General features: G+C 47.5%; 1 pseudogene across 1 annotated transcript in view; it reads right to left on the bottom strand.

The window, feature by feature from the left end:
- The window catches only part of LOC309625277 (regulatory factor X-associated protein pseudogene), a 228078-nt pseudogene that overhangs the window by 151844 nt on the left and 61830 nt on the right, over nt 1–14404 (bottom strand). The gene's annotated exons all lie outside the window — the stretch shown is intronic.

The following is a 14404-nucleotide window of genomic DNA, read 5'->3' on the forward strand; positions in this document are numbered from 1 at the left end:
TTTGTGTTTTATGAAACGCTTTTCCAACCATTATCCCACTTGATCTTCATCACAATCCTGAAAACTTGGCAGGAATTATCACCCGCTCCCCCCTCCCCCTCCGCTTTCTGCCCTTTTCCAGACAAGAAACAGGATCAGAGAGATTATGTGACTGAGAGGGCAGAGTCAGACTAGAATCTGGTGTCTTCATGCAGGTGCCATGGTGGACACTGCCATCAGATGCATTGGCTCCAGGAGAAAGGGAGCTGGAGGGGAAAACGGGTCCCAGCCCCCTGGAGAATGGCCCTGGGCTCTGCAGCTCTGCAGTGTTTGCTCATGCTGTCCCCTCTGCCAGGACCCCTCTCCCTGTCTGCAAGTTGGGCTCCTACTCATCCTGCAGAGCCCCACCTAAATGTTAACCTCTTAATAAAAATTCCAGGGTACTTGCGGGCCAGCTGGATTATGTGATTCCCTGGGCCGTCACAACTCCTAGGATGACTTTATCACCCTGGAGTGTCATTCTTTGTTTGACATTTACCTTCCTCATTGGATCCTAAGCTCCATCTTTCATCTCTGCAGCTCCTGCGCCTAGACAGGGCCTGTCCCAAAGGATACACACTCTTTAATGTTTATTGGCTGAATGAGTAAATGAATGAATCAATCAATCAAACATATCAAGCTGCCACCCCATGTATTTATTATCCACAAAGCAGATTTGCCATTTTTTGTTATTATCTTACGCATTTATTTTTAATTATTCAAGAAGAACATAATTATATTTTTGCTGTAAGCAATTCAAACACCACAGAGAAATCCCAATTCCCCCTTGTCAACCCCCCCTCCAGCCATCACCCTATGCCCCCCTTCATTCCAGTCCTTTCCCTAGAGAACGCCATCATCACTTTGGGGTGTCTCTTTCCAGACTTCTTACTATGCATTGACACACACTTATAACTACATACAGAAACATAAGGCTTTGTGTGTCTTTTAATCTAAATGACATCCCATTTTACATCATATTCTGCAACTTGCTTTCATCACAAAATGATATATCTTGGATTTCTCTCCTTGTCAGTTTCAGAGAGCTCCCTAAGCCTTTGTAGTTGCTGATCTATTGTTTATTTATCTAGACTCTTCTTGATGGGCACTTAGGCTTTCCCCAATTCTTCGCTCTGGTAAACGAAGTGGCGGTACCATGTTCAAGTCTTATAATTTCCTTTCCCAGGTGAGTTCCTTCCAGATCCATGCTGGAGCCCCAGGTAAACTCTGGTCCTCCTCCAGCCCATATGTGCAGCAAAGGCCCGGGCTCCAGCCACACTGGTGGTCTAAGGATGGTCAGAATCAAGTGCCTGAGACCAAAGGCATTTTGTGCAACCCTCCTCTGAGGTTTGTTGCCATTAATACAACAGCCTGAGTCATGGCTTCCACAGCCCAGGAACAAAGCCCTCGTCACCCGCCAAGGGAAAGTCACTTCACTGCAGGGCCAACAGGGTTTGCATTCAGACACACTTGGTTTGGGGGCCTTGGGGGCCTTGGAGGCCTGGGGGCTCAGCCTTAGATCCCTGTTCTAAAGATCGAGGAGGGCAGCCTGCAGGGCTGCTCTGAGGGTTAAAGGAGATGGGACGTCCACCGCGCCTCGTGCTGGGCCAGCTCTTCCCAGCTGCTCACCGCCATCAGCTACTGCATCCATACCCGCCTTCTGAGGCTGCCCGTCTGAAGGCCAGCTTAGCCCCACCCCAAGACCCCTTCCTTCCCGGCCCACCCTGCTTCACCCACTCATCTCATCTTGTCCCTAACGAGGGTAGGTCATAGCTAAGGAACGGTTTTCTGGGACGTTTGGGAATATGAACTTTGTGTTTCCTTATGTAAGACAGGATTAGAAACTCACCTGCCACCAAAGTCGCTGACGGTCAGTGTTCCAGGATCCAGAAAGATCTGTACAGGGGCCAGCTCCTTTCCCCCAGCTCCTCCTGGCGTAATCGAGCCGAGCCTGGAGAAAAAGATGATAGATCAGCAAAGGACCTGCCAGGGCCAGGATGCAGACTCCCATCCCCATGGCCCGGGCCCCGACTCAGCGCAGGGGGCTCTGGAGTCATCTGAGTGTTTGTCCAGAGTCACCAAGCTAGGAGGACTGGGGCCAGGAGGAGGGTGAGAGAAGTGACGCTTTCCTCCTAGAGGGCAAGGCCCCTCCCCGGAGGAGGCCATAGGTGCGCTGGGGCGGGGGAAGGTGGTCAGGTTGGCTGACTTGAGCTTCACTTGTTTACTGAGTGATGCTGGGCAAGTCACTCACTCTCTCTGGGTCTCGGTTTTCTCATCTGTGAAATGGGAGCAGGGCTGCTCTCTCACTGGGTTATTGCAACAGCGTGTGTAAAGTTCTTGGTGACATCTAAAGTCTAAAGCATCAGGTAGATGCCAGGCCTTCCTGCTAGGACACTCTCAGAGGGCACAGACAAGTGAACAGCTTGCAAAAGACCAAGGTAAAGGAAGTAGGGCCTCAGGCAGAAAATAAGGAGAGGAGTTATAGGGTAAGTGACAGGAGAGAGGGGAAGGAAAACTGTGGACAGCAAGAAGATATAGCAATGTGGTTTCCAAAGCCCATTTTCGCTCTTCCCCCGTTTTATTGCTGTTCATGGTACTCCTCGGCCCCTGTGGCCTGCGTTGATCTCAGGCGGTGTCTGTGGAAGCCAGTGGGGCCGGGCACCTCCCCAGTCCTGTGGCAGGCGAGCTGACCCCACGTGCTTCCCACTGCACTTGCCGCTCGGGACTTGGAAGCACACGCGGTGGCCGCAACATCGTGATCCTCTGGCTCTCTTAGTCCTCCGCTGGAGACTCCCCTCCACTCGGCCTCACCCTGACCCACATAGCTCACCACGTCTCCCTCCCAGCCCCCTGGCTTCCGGGAGAGGCCAAGGAACCCCCATCCCACCCTGGGCCTCAGGCCAAGGCTGTCCCGAGGAGTAGGGGACATGAGACCGAGAGAGAAAAAGAGAGAGAGACAGAGAGATGAGAGATGGGGGTGGGCTGGGGGGAAGGGCAGGTACTCAAGAAAGAAAGAAACAGAGACACAGAGACGCAGAAAGGAAAAGAGAGAACTGGAAAGGCAGAAATATCAATGAGCAGGGCCAGGGCACAGAGCAGAAGTCTATGATTATTCTGCGGGTTGTTTGTAGGTGTTTGCGGGTGGGGATATGGTTCTGTTTTCAAACATGTCAGGTGGAAAGCACAGGGTAAAACAGGAACCAGAAAGGCTTCTCTTCTGCTGGGCAATACTGTGCTTTTGACGTGCTAATGTGGGTGTCGTGAATCTCCAAGAGGGGGCTCTAGGGTTTCGCAATACATGTCACCACTGGGGACAACGACGACCAAAATCCGGCACCGTGACATACGCTGACCCAGAGATTCAGAGGAAGACATGGACACAGAGAGACGGAGGCTTAAAGATAAAGGGACAGGCAGACAGACAGAAGGACACAGAGAGACAGACATAAAGAGAGCGGGGACACAGGGAGAGACAGAGACAGAGAAATGCACGCACAGTGATTCAGATTTCAATGCAGAGAGAGAGGCAGGGCCAAGGCAAATGTGAAGGCACACGAAGAAAGAGAGGGGCAGAATCGCAGGGACAGAAGAATAATAAGAGAGAGACAGGGACCCAAAGAGAGAGAAGTGATGGGCAGTGCTGTCCTGAATTTAAACCCAGAAGGGCTCTCGCTTGTTCTGCAATGTAAAGCCCAGCAGGTCGGGCCCCTCCTGTAGCTGGCCCAAACACTTCTCCTCTCTCAGCGGGCAACACAAAGTCTGCCAGAACCAGAGGGCAGACTCCCTGGGGAAAGCCACTTGACCTGCCACAAATTCAGCCACGCCTACGGAGAAGGCCTGAAAACCACACAGCAGACTGAAGAGTGTTCCCTGCTTCTGGAAGACTAAGACGATGCATCAATAGTTGTCATCGCAGATGCGGCTTGGCTTCCGGAGGGCAAGGCTGAAATAAAGCTCCGAGAGTTAACTGAACTGATTTTAAATGATTTGCCATTAATTTTATGGGTTTGCAAGAGCTTTCGAGAGGAGAGATGGACTGCGAGACTTCAGAGACTGTATTTCACGGGCGTTAATGCCGATTCAACTCAACAGGCCACCAGCTCTTTTAATCCCTTGAATTTGTGCCTGTTCTGATGAAGAGCAGTCCTAGGGGATTTCTGTGGACACAAGTCCCCGCCACGTCGGATCTACGTGGATCTTTGTCCTGAGCAGCCCCACCTGTCTCAATCTGTGCTCCAGGCAAGATGTACCAGTAGTCTGCTGCCCTGGGGTGATGGTTCATGGTGGTCACACAGCTGCTCCCTTCCCCTCATGAGATCTTTCCAAAGCACAAATGTAAACGGGCTTCTCCCTTGCTCAAATGCCTTCCAAGACGCCCAGTTACCACTCTGTACGCCTGATCACCTTTCAGCCCTGGAGAGACGTTTAGGCAGAATTCTTCACTGCCCTACTGTTCTCTTACCTACTCTGAGGCCAGCGTCTCCCTTGTTCTCAATAAACTCTGGATCTTTCTTCTGCACTGGCTTCATGTTCTGTGTTATGGATTGAATTGTGTTCCTCTCTTCCTTGTCTCCTGGCCCTCTCAGGCTGGCCCCCTGTTTCTGGCCCCACTAGCCTCTTGGACACAGTGATGGGCATGGTGATGAGGTCCAGCTTCTCTGGCTCTGGTCTGCAGGCTCACCCTTCAGTGCTCCCCGATGCTGGCTGCTCTGGCGGGTATACGCTTGGTCTTGTATTAGGCTACAGGCTGAACTACTGTAACACGGCATCCAAAAAGACAGTGGCATCCAAAAAGACATGTGATAGAGGTTTCATTCTTTCTCATATAATTGTCTAAATGTAGCAAACATAGTAAATTATTGGCCTACCTTATCACCGCTTTCTGTATTTGTCCTCTTTGCCTTGTGTCTTTACACTTTCCCCACTAGAGGTGCCAGGTATTTTACTTCTTTGCACCATGACTTAATAATACTCAGTGAGTTGACTTGCCATGGCCAATGGCATGTGGATGGAAGCCAAAATGCGCCAGTGAAACGAGCTCGTGAGAGGCCTTATGTGACTCTCAGCCAGCCTGCAGACACATGAATGGAATAAATGCTGATTGCTGTGGGCCACGCAGATTTTGTGGTTATTACAGTGACAATCCAGGATGGGCAGACAGCTGTGCTTCATGGAGTTGTCCGTGGGCCCAGGTTAGCGGTGAGCTCCACCATCCTAATGTGTGACTTCCATCTGTGTCCAAGGCAGCTGCTCCAGAGCCACTGGGAGGGGAAAAACCAAAGACAGGCAGCTGCGTGGCTTGCCTTTAGGGAATTGACCCGGAAGCTGTAGGAAGCTGTGCACAGCACTTCTGTGCATAGCTCATAGGACTGAATTTAGTTACGTGGCTTGCAAGGGGGCTGGGGAATGTAGGCTTGTTATGGGCTGAATTATGTCCCCTTAAATTCATATGTTGACGTCCCAACCCCCAGTACCTCACAATGTGACTGGATTTGGAGATAGGGCCTTTAAAGAGGTGATTAAGTTAAAATGAGGCCACTGGCGTGGGCCCTAATCCAGAATGACTGGTGTCTGTATATAGGAGGAGATTAGGACACAGACACACACAGAGGGAAGACCCTGTGAAGAAACAGGGAGAAGACGGCCGTCTGCAAGCCAAGCAGAGAGCCCTCAGAGGCAATCAACTCTGCAAAGACCTTGATCTGGCACTTCCAGCTTCCAGAATTGTGAGAAAATAAGTTTCTGTTATTTAAGCCTCCCAGTCTGTGGTGCTTTGGGATGGCAGCCCAAGCGAACGAATGCAGGCCACAACTGGGTGGCCGTGTTCCTCACTTAAACTTAGGGGAGAGTCGTGATTCTACTAGAAAGAAGAGAAAAGAGGATGCTGGGGGCAGTTAACAGTCGCCACCAGTCTCCCTCGTGTGTTGGATCTGACACATCACCCCCACCTTCCCGGCTCCAGGCCCTAGTGACATGGGGGTCTACCACGTATCCACTGGCTGTTTACCCAAAGCCAAAGTCATAATTCTCTGCACTTCACTGTGTGCATTTACAAACGCTATTCTGAGAAGAGGTCCGTAGGCGTCACCAGATTATGGTCAAGTGTCCATTGTTTGTGATGCTCTTCCTGGGTCACAGACAGGCCACGTGCTTGTGCGTTACTGACATCATCTTTAATTTGGTGACATACGCGGCTTGGGGACCCCTCAGTCATTCCACCTCCATTATCCAGCCCCAGGATTAGGCAGAAAGAGAAGTTGAACTCTGATCAAGATGCAACAGGACCCCAACCGGTCCCACAGGAGCTCCAGAGCTGGGGAGGCCCTCCGAGTGTTCCATATTGAGGCAAGGGGCTGGGCCTTCCTACCCCTCCAGGAACAGTCATTGGATGCAGCCTGCCCAGAGAGGAGGAGTGGCCTTAGGGGAGTCAGCTCCCTCCAGCTGAAGGCAGTGCCTGGCGAGGGACTCAGCTGTGAGCCCCCGGCAGCCGGGAGAATGAGGGAACGCCTGGGCCCTGCAGGGGCGTCTGGGTGGTGCACCGCACAAGCTCTTATTCTAGGCGCTAATTCCAGCTCTGACTACCCGAGCCAAATGTGTTTCTGTCTTTGTGTCCTTTTCGGCAGACCTGGGGCGAGCTTTGGCCCATGGCTCCAAGAGACACAAAAATACCTAGCCATCAGCCTCTTGGGCCTAGGAGGAAGCATTCCCTTTTGAATGTCAGATCCCTCGAAGTGTCCACCTAAAGGACTCTTGCTGTTGGAGCTGCCACTGGCCCGGGTGCGGGTGCTGAGGAGGGAGCCTGGCTCAGCTCGGGGCTCTCAGTGATGGGCTCTCCTCTCCTTCCACGTCCCGTGAGACTCGACTTCTGTGCGCTGGGCTCATAGGAGCAGTGGGTGAGAGCGGCCGAGCCAGCCAGGGCTGTCTAACCAGAGCTCAGCTCTCTTCCTGGGCTTCCGGACACTCTGGGGCTGCCCTTGTAGGCATTCTTAACCATCTCTGTCCGTGGACCCCTGAGTAAAATGTGATGGACCCGGTTGACCCCTTCTCTGAGTAATATTTGTAAGTGCATACAATAAAATACACAGAATTACCAAAAAACCCTAAAACAATGATATTGGAATAAACTTATCAAAATATTGTAAAAGCCAATTTTGTGATCTAGTACTACATATGTTTTTTCAGTGCAATAATGGTAAGACTGGACAAGAGTAATCTATATCTAACACTATCTAATAACAGTCATAATATCAAAGTAGTGAGGAGCATAAATGATATTTTGAGATATCTGTGACAACTATAATATGATACAAAGATATCTGTGATTTTTCTTGGTTTCAAAGCACCACTGGTTATCAAAGTTACCGTGGTTTGTTGCCTATGATATAATTTTTCCCACCAAGTTCATGGACACCCCTGAATTCTATCTTCAGACCATTTGGGGGTCCAGAGAACCCAGACTGAGAACCCCTGTTCACTACTGAGTTAATAGCTAGAAGAAGCTGAGCCCAGCCTTGGAGCCAGGAGCTGGATTCTGCAGCTTAGCTGCAGTTCCTTCCTCCTCTTGCTTGGCAGCTACAGAGCTCAGGATATGCCATAGCAGTCATTTAGCATGCCTCAACGTGCTGCCTGGCACTGGTCATTACTTGTGCACCCATACATCCATCCATCTGTCCATCCATCCATCCATGCATCATTCCACAAATATTCATAGAGATGGGCTCTGGGCTGATATCTCTATCCCCAACATGCTGGGGAAATTTCAGGATGCAGGGGGCAAAAAGAGGAGATGTGAAAAGAGAGAAAAGGATGACAAATCCAAATGTTGTTGGATTTCTCAACAGCAACAACAGAAGCCAGGAATAATGGAGGAAGAGCTTCAAGATTCTGAAGAAAAATGACCTCCAAAGTAGAAATATGTAGCCAGTAGACTATCAGTTAATTTTATTCCAGTTAGACTATCAGAAATGCAAAGTCTCAAATTGTTTGCCTCCTGTGGTAGCCAATGCCCAAGATGACCCCCGTGATCCCTGCCTCCCGCTGTTCCACCCCCTGGGGGAAGCCAGCTGCTCTGCTGTGAGGGCACTCATGCAGCACTGAGGAGAGGCTCATGTGATGGGCAAATCAGAGGACTTCTGCCAAGAGCCAGCAAGGAACTCAGGTCTCCTTCAACAGCCGTGTGAGCGGGCCTCTTGGCAATGCATCCCTGACCCCATGTCAAGCCTTCAGATGACTGCAGCTCTGCCCGACAGCTTTATTGCAACCTCATGAGAGACTGACCCAGAAGCACCCATCTAAGACACTCCTAGATTCCTGAAATGTAGAAACTGTATGAGATGACGCATTGCAGGTATTTGTATTATATATATATTCATTTATTTATTTATGATAAAGAATTAGCTCACACAATTAAGGATGAGCAAGTCCCAAGATCTGCAGGGTAAGGTGGCAAGCTGGAGACCAAGGAAAGCTGATGGTTTAGTTTCCATCCAAAGGCCAGCAGGCTCAAGACCCAGTCAAGTCTGAAGGCAGGAAAAAATCCAGTGTCCCAGCTCAAAGGCAGTTGGGCAGAAGGAATGCCTTCTAACTCAGCATTTTTGTTGTATTCAGGCCTTCAGCTGATTGGATGAGGCCCACCCAACACACCAGGGAGGGCAATCTGCTTTACTTCGCCTACCAATTTTTTTTTTATATAATTATATTTATTTATTTTTGGCTGCATTGGTTTTTCGTTGCTGCGTGAGGGCTTTCTCTAGTTGCAGTGAGCAGGGGCTGCTCTTCTTTGCTGTGCGCGTGCTTCTTACTGCGGTGGCTTCTCTTGTTGCGGAGCATGGGCTCTAGGCATGTGGGCTTCAGTAGTTGTGGTGCGCGGGCTCAGTAGTTGTGGCTCATGGGCTCTAGAGCGCAGGCTCAGTAGTTGTGGTGCACGGGCTTAGTTGCTCCGCGGCATGTGGGATCTTCCCAGACCAGGGATTGAACCTGTGTCCCCTGCATTGGCAGGGGGATTCTAAACCACTGCGCCACCTGGGAATTCCTTAGCCTACCAATTTAAATGCTAATCTCATCCAGTTATATCCTCACAGACACACCCAGAATAATGCTGGCCCAAATATCTGGGCACTTTGTAGCCTAGTCAAGTTAACACAAAATTAACCATCACAGATACTAATGGGGGAAAAGTCAGCTGAAAGAGTTGAAAGCACTTGATTCAGGGCATTTGAAAATGGTGGTGAGAGGCATCAGGGGGCTGGCATTTCCATAGTAAGCTTTTTAGAACTACTTTATTTCATAGATTCTAAGACATCTTTTTCACAAGTTAACATCTCTGAAACTAAGATTCTGTTTAACCATCAATGGCATTGTACAGTTACAACCGGTAGCATTATTTTCTTTCTCACGGGTATATAAAATTAGAATTCACCTTGCAATCAATATCATCCTAGATTCAATGAGATACAGCATTTGACTCTTTATGTTCAAGGTATAAATTTAGTATCAAAACAAAAACTGAAAAAAGAAAAGATTGTGTCCATGAGACAATTCCCTCACTGACACATGCCTAGACCAGCCTGGACCAGGATGGAGTAAAAGTGACAACACAGTACCAGTATAATGTAGAAGAATCACGACTTTTTTTTAAACCACTGGACTTTGTTCGTATTTCTCTCATTATTAAGGGGATCATGTAATTAGCAATCAAACCAGAACGCTTTTGAGAGTAAAGGAGGGCCACTATTAATGATTCACTCCAGGACAACAGGCATAAAATGAGACTGTCCCAAGCAAACTGGGACGTATGATCACCACTCAGAGTGCTTACCCCACGCCAGCAGTTATCAGCCAGTTACAGATCTGCCTCCCAATCTCTGAAGCCTGTAATCTTTTGTAACTTTCATCTTTGTACTTCTCAGTGTCTAGCATGGTGTCAGGTACACAGTTGGTGCTCAATAAATAGTCATGGGATGAATGAACAAATGACAGGGTTAATGGGCTCTGTGGTTAAGGAATTAGTGGTGGACCACAGAATCAGACTCTATTACTTTGCATCAGTTATTACTATGTCGTTCACTACGTAATATTCATGCTCAAATGAAGTCTCTCTGAAAGCATGTATAAATACAGGTACACTCAGTTCTTGTGGAAGTTCAGTTTTTCTCATTTCTTTCTTTCTTTTCTTTCTTTCTTTCTTTCTTTTTCTTTCTTTCTCTCTCTCTCTTTCTCTCTCTTCCTCTCTTCCTCTCTTCCTCCCTTCCTCCCTTCCTCCCTTTCTCCCTTTCTCCCTTTCTCCCTTTCTCTCTTTCTCTCTTTCTCTCTTTCTCTCTTTCTTTCTCTCCAATTAAAAGAATTGCTCCAGGCCCTGATAAAGCCAGGTAACCCCCTACAGTGGAAACAATACCTCCTACAGATGCCAACACATCTGGATTGCACACCAGCTCTGCCACTAGAAGCCATGTGTCCTTGACAAGGCAGAAGCTCTCTGAGCCTCAGTCTTCCCTTCTGTAAAGTGGTCAGAGAACAGTGCTGGAGCAGGTCATAGGGTGAGGCTGGTGGTGGGTGAGTCGGGGGGCAGCACCCTGCACATCCCCTGTTGAAGAAAATCCTCAGGCACACGGTTTCTCTGGGCCTCAGATGCCCACAACAGCCGAGCAGTGGCTGCTGGTACCAGGAGTCTTCCTCCACTGTGACACTCTGATGTGACAGAGCTGGGGGAAGTAAGACAAGCCTGGAGTATTTCAGCCTTGGAAACTGTGTCCCAGTTGACCTCGATACTTTGAGAAACAGGAGCATGTCTTTTCCTTGATCTACCCGTGAAATTGCCACAGCTTCATTCTTCAAAGACAGGCAGTGTCTGAAACCCAGGCTTGACGAAGAGGAAAACCCCAGAGCATTCTCCCAGTGACAGTTCCTGGTCACCTCTGTGTGAGAAATCTCTGCTCCTCCATCTCCCTTTCCTGCTTTGGGCTATCTTCACCCCCAGGGACTTACCTGCTTAAATACTTGGTGTTAATAGCTCTCAGAATGTATCGTTAATGTGTCTGTAAGCCAGCGTGCCTTTTCTTCAGTCTTAACGAAGACTCTGATTTAAACACGACCACAGACCTGGGGAAAGTCTGGGGGAAAGGCGAGGAGGAAAACTTCCTTAAACTGTTTAGGCTCTGAGGACCCTCTGAATTGCATTTGAAAATCTCTTACACTTAAATCCATCTTAATTAGAATGGATTTGGCTGCAAGGAATCACCCAAACTCCCATTCCTTTAGTGAAGCTGTGAGCATGTTTGTATCTCACAGCAGGAAGTCCAGAGGTGGGTGGTTCTGGGTGAGTTAATCAGTGGTTCTGATGTTCCCAACAACATCAGCAAGAACTGGATTTTTCCCATCCTTCCCCTGGGCCATCCTCAGGGCACAGCTTTGGCCCTCAAGCTGCTGTCCTCTGGACACAGATGAGGAAGAGCAGACAGTGGATCTAAGGACAAACAGACAAATCACTGGCTTGGATTAGTTTCTGCACTTGGCAGAAGAAGAAACTGAAGCACAGAGCAGTTAAGTAACACGCTCAAGGTCACACAGCAGAACCGGATCAGTCTTCTTTTGAAGACCTCTTTCTACTGGATTATGTTGCCTCCCATCTCCTACCTGTCATGTCTCCAACCAGAGCTCATCACCCTGCTCCTTGCCCAGGAAGGAGCAATGGAACAGGGCAAGAATCTCCGAGATTTGGGAAATAGCACCCTCTTGTATCATATGACTATGGGTTTAATGCTGAATGTTTTAAAGTATCTCTACAGTTGCTGCCTCCTTTGTGTCTGAGAATATAGTGAGCCCAAATAAGGCCTCAGAGAAATGTAAATATGAACTGAATATCAGGCTATGTTGATGGATTATAGTTCATGTTATTAGATGAAACACCAAGGTTACGTAAGAAAACATCCACACACCCCTCTTTGCTGAGATGCAAATGCAAGTATTCATGAGTGAAATGCAATGAAGTTTGCAATCGGCTTTAAAATACTCCAGGGAAAGATGACGTGGGACAAAGCTATGGTGGCAAAGTTCTGATGGCTGTTGAAGCTGGGTGTTGGGCACATGGCAGCTCACTGTTCTCTCTACTTTTGAATGTTTGGAAATTTCACAATAAAAATTAAACATAAATTTCTAAATAAATAACATAAGAGACTCCCAGCCAAGCTAGGAATTAGTCCTGTGGAGTTAGTCAATGGAAACAGAGGGGGCTAAAAATAGCAGAGAGATTTATTTGGTTTCTCCACATGACATCTTTGATAATTTATCATCCATGCTCACATTTACCGCATTTGTTCTCTAGATGTCCTGGATGGAGCTTGGTTTCAAGGAGAGAAAGAAATATTCCTCCATCCCCACTTGAATAAGTGCTCCTGCAACTTCTGATGGTGGGTTGGAGGGAAGTGCCTTTCCCCGCCCCCCACTACTGTGAGCCTCAGTTTCCCCAAAGAACATTAAGCACGAGGGTACCTGCTTTGACTCTCCAGTAGGGTCCTTGAAAGGAGCAGAGGAAATGATATAACTGAAAATACTTTTTTAAAAGCCTTAATTTTCTTGTTCATAAGTGAGACATACTCATTGTAGAATATTTAGGAAGCAAGATAATCAAAATAAAGAAAATAAAAACCACTCACAATACCACCTCCCAAATATAACCAGTATTATTTTAGCATATTACCTTACAGGTTGTTGTTTGCCATGCATATGTTCTTTTGTTGTTGTTAATTTACAAACAGGCTCAAATTATGTAACATTTTATTTTCTAACTTAACACATTGGGGACATCTTTTCATATTGTTACAAATTCTTCCACAATATTATTTTACATTTTAATCATTGCTATGTTTTCCATTATGTGCCTATACCATAATTTATTTAACCAGTCTCATTATATTAGTTTCCTAGGGCTGCCATTACAAAGTGCCAAAAACAAGGTGGCTTAAAACAAAAGACGTGTATTTTCTCACAATTTTGGAGGCCAGAAGTCTGAAATCGAGGGTTGATTCCTTCTTGGGTATTCAAAGGGAGAATCTGTTCCATGCATGCCTCTTTCCTAGATTCTGGTGGTTGCAGGCAATCCTTGGGATTCCTTGGCTTGTGGCAGGATAACTCCATTCTCTGCCTCTGTCATCACATGACTTTCTTCCTTGTGTGTCTCTGTGTTTCTTCTTCTTTTCTTGTAAGGACACCAGTCATACAGGATTAAGGATCTATACTGCTTCTACATCATCTTAACTTAGCTAATTACATCTGCAGTGACTTTAATTCCAAACAAGTTCATTTTCTTTATTTTTTTATTTTTATTTTTTTTTGGCTGCATCGGGTCTTAGTTGAGGCACGCGGGATCTTTGTTGAGGCGTGCAGGATCTTTCGTTGCGGCGCGCGGACTTCTCTCTAGTTGTGACTCATGGGCTCCAGGGTGCGTTGCCTCTGTAGTTTGTGGCACACAGACTCTCTCGTTGAGGCTCGCGAGCTCAGTAGTTGTGGCATGCGGGCTTAGTTGCCCCGCAGGCATGTGGGATCTTAGTTCTCCAACCAGGGATCGAACCCGTGTCCTCTGCACTGGAAGGAGGATTCTTTAGCACTGGACCACTAGGGAAGTCCACCAAACAAGTTCATATTTTGCAGTTCAAAGAGTTAGAACTTTAACATGTCTTTCTGGGGCTAGAAATCGATCATATTGGTGGGCTTTTTAATTAGCTCATTTGCTTTACCTTTATTTCTTTTTGCTATTACTAATGTCTCAAAATTTTGAACACATCTATGATTATTTTCTTAAAGTCAATTCTTAGAAGTGGAATTTCTAGGATAAAGACTGTATCCGTCAAAGTTAGGTCATGAAAAGAGAAAGCATAGGTATTGCAAACAGAGGGGATTTAATATAGGGAATTAATTATATAGGTGTTAAGAAGATGAAAAGCAAAAAGATGCTGAGATAACTCAGAGATTAATAACTGCAGGAAGCAGTTACCATCCCCAGGACTTGGAGAACCAAAGGAAAGAGTTGATGTTATTAGAACTCAGGAGTGTGGAGGAGGAGCCCCCCTAAATCTCATGCTTAGATTCCTACAGGAGACACCACAATGTCAGTGCTTGGAACTCTCGAGGGAGCACTGACAACTGGTGCTCAGACATCTAAGAGGAGGGCCCACAAGTGATCTCTGATGGAGCACCACATGTCTGATATTTAGACTTCCGGATGGTGCTACTCCAGAGGGTACAAATGGCATGGCTGCTGCTGGTGGGGTACAGACCTCAGGTGGAAGCCAAAAGACAGTCCTTTCTCTCCTCCTCTCACCTTCCAGTTTCCACTGGTTTTGAGGTCAGGCTTTTCAATTTATATGTGGTCAAACCTATTAATCTTTTTTTT

This window comes from Balaenoptera borealis (assembly GCF_965194805.1).
Source record: "Balaenoptera borealis genome assembly, chromosome: 3".
NCBI lineage: Eukaryota > Metazoa > Chordata > Mammalia > Artiodactyla > Balaenopteridae > Balaenoptera > Balaenoptera borealis.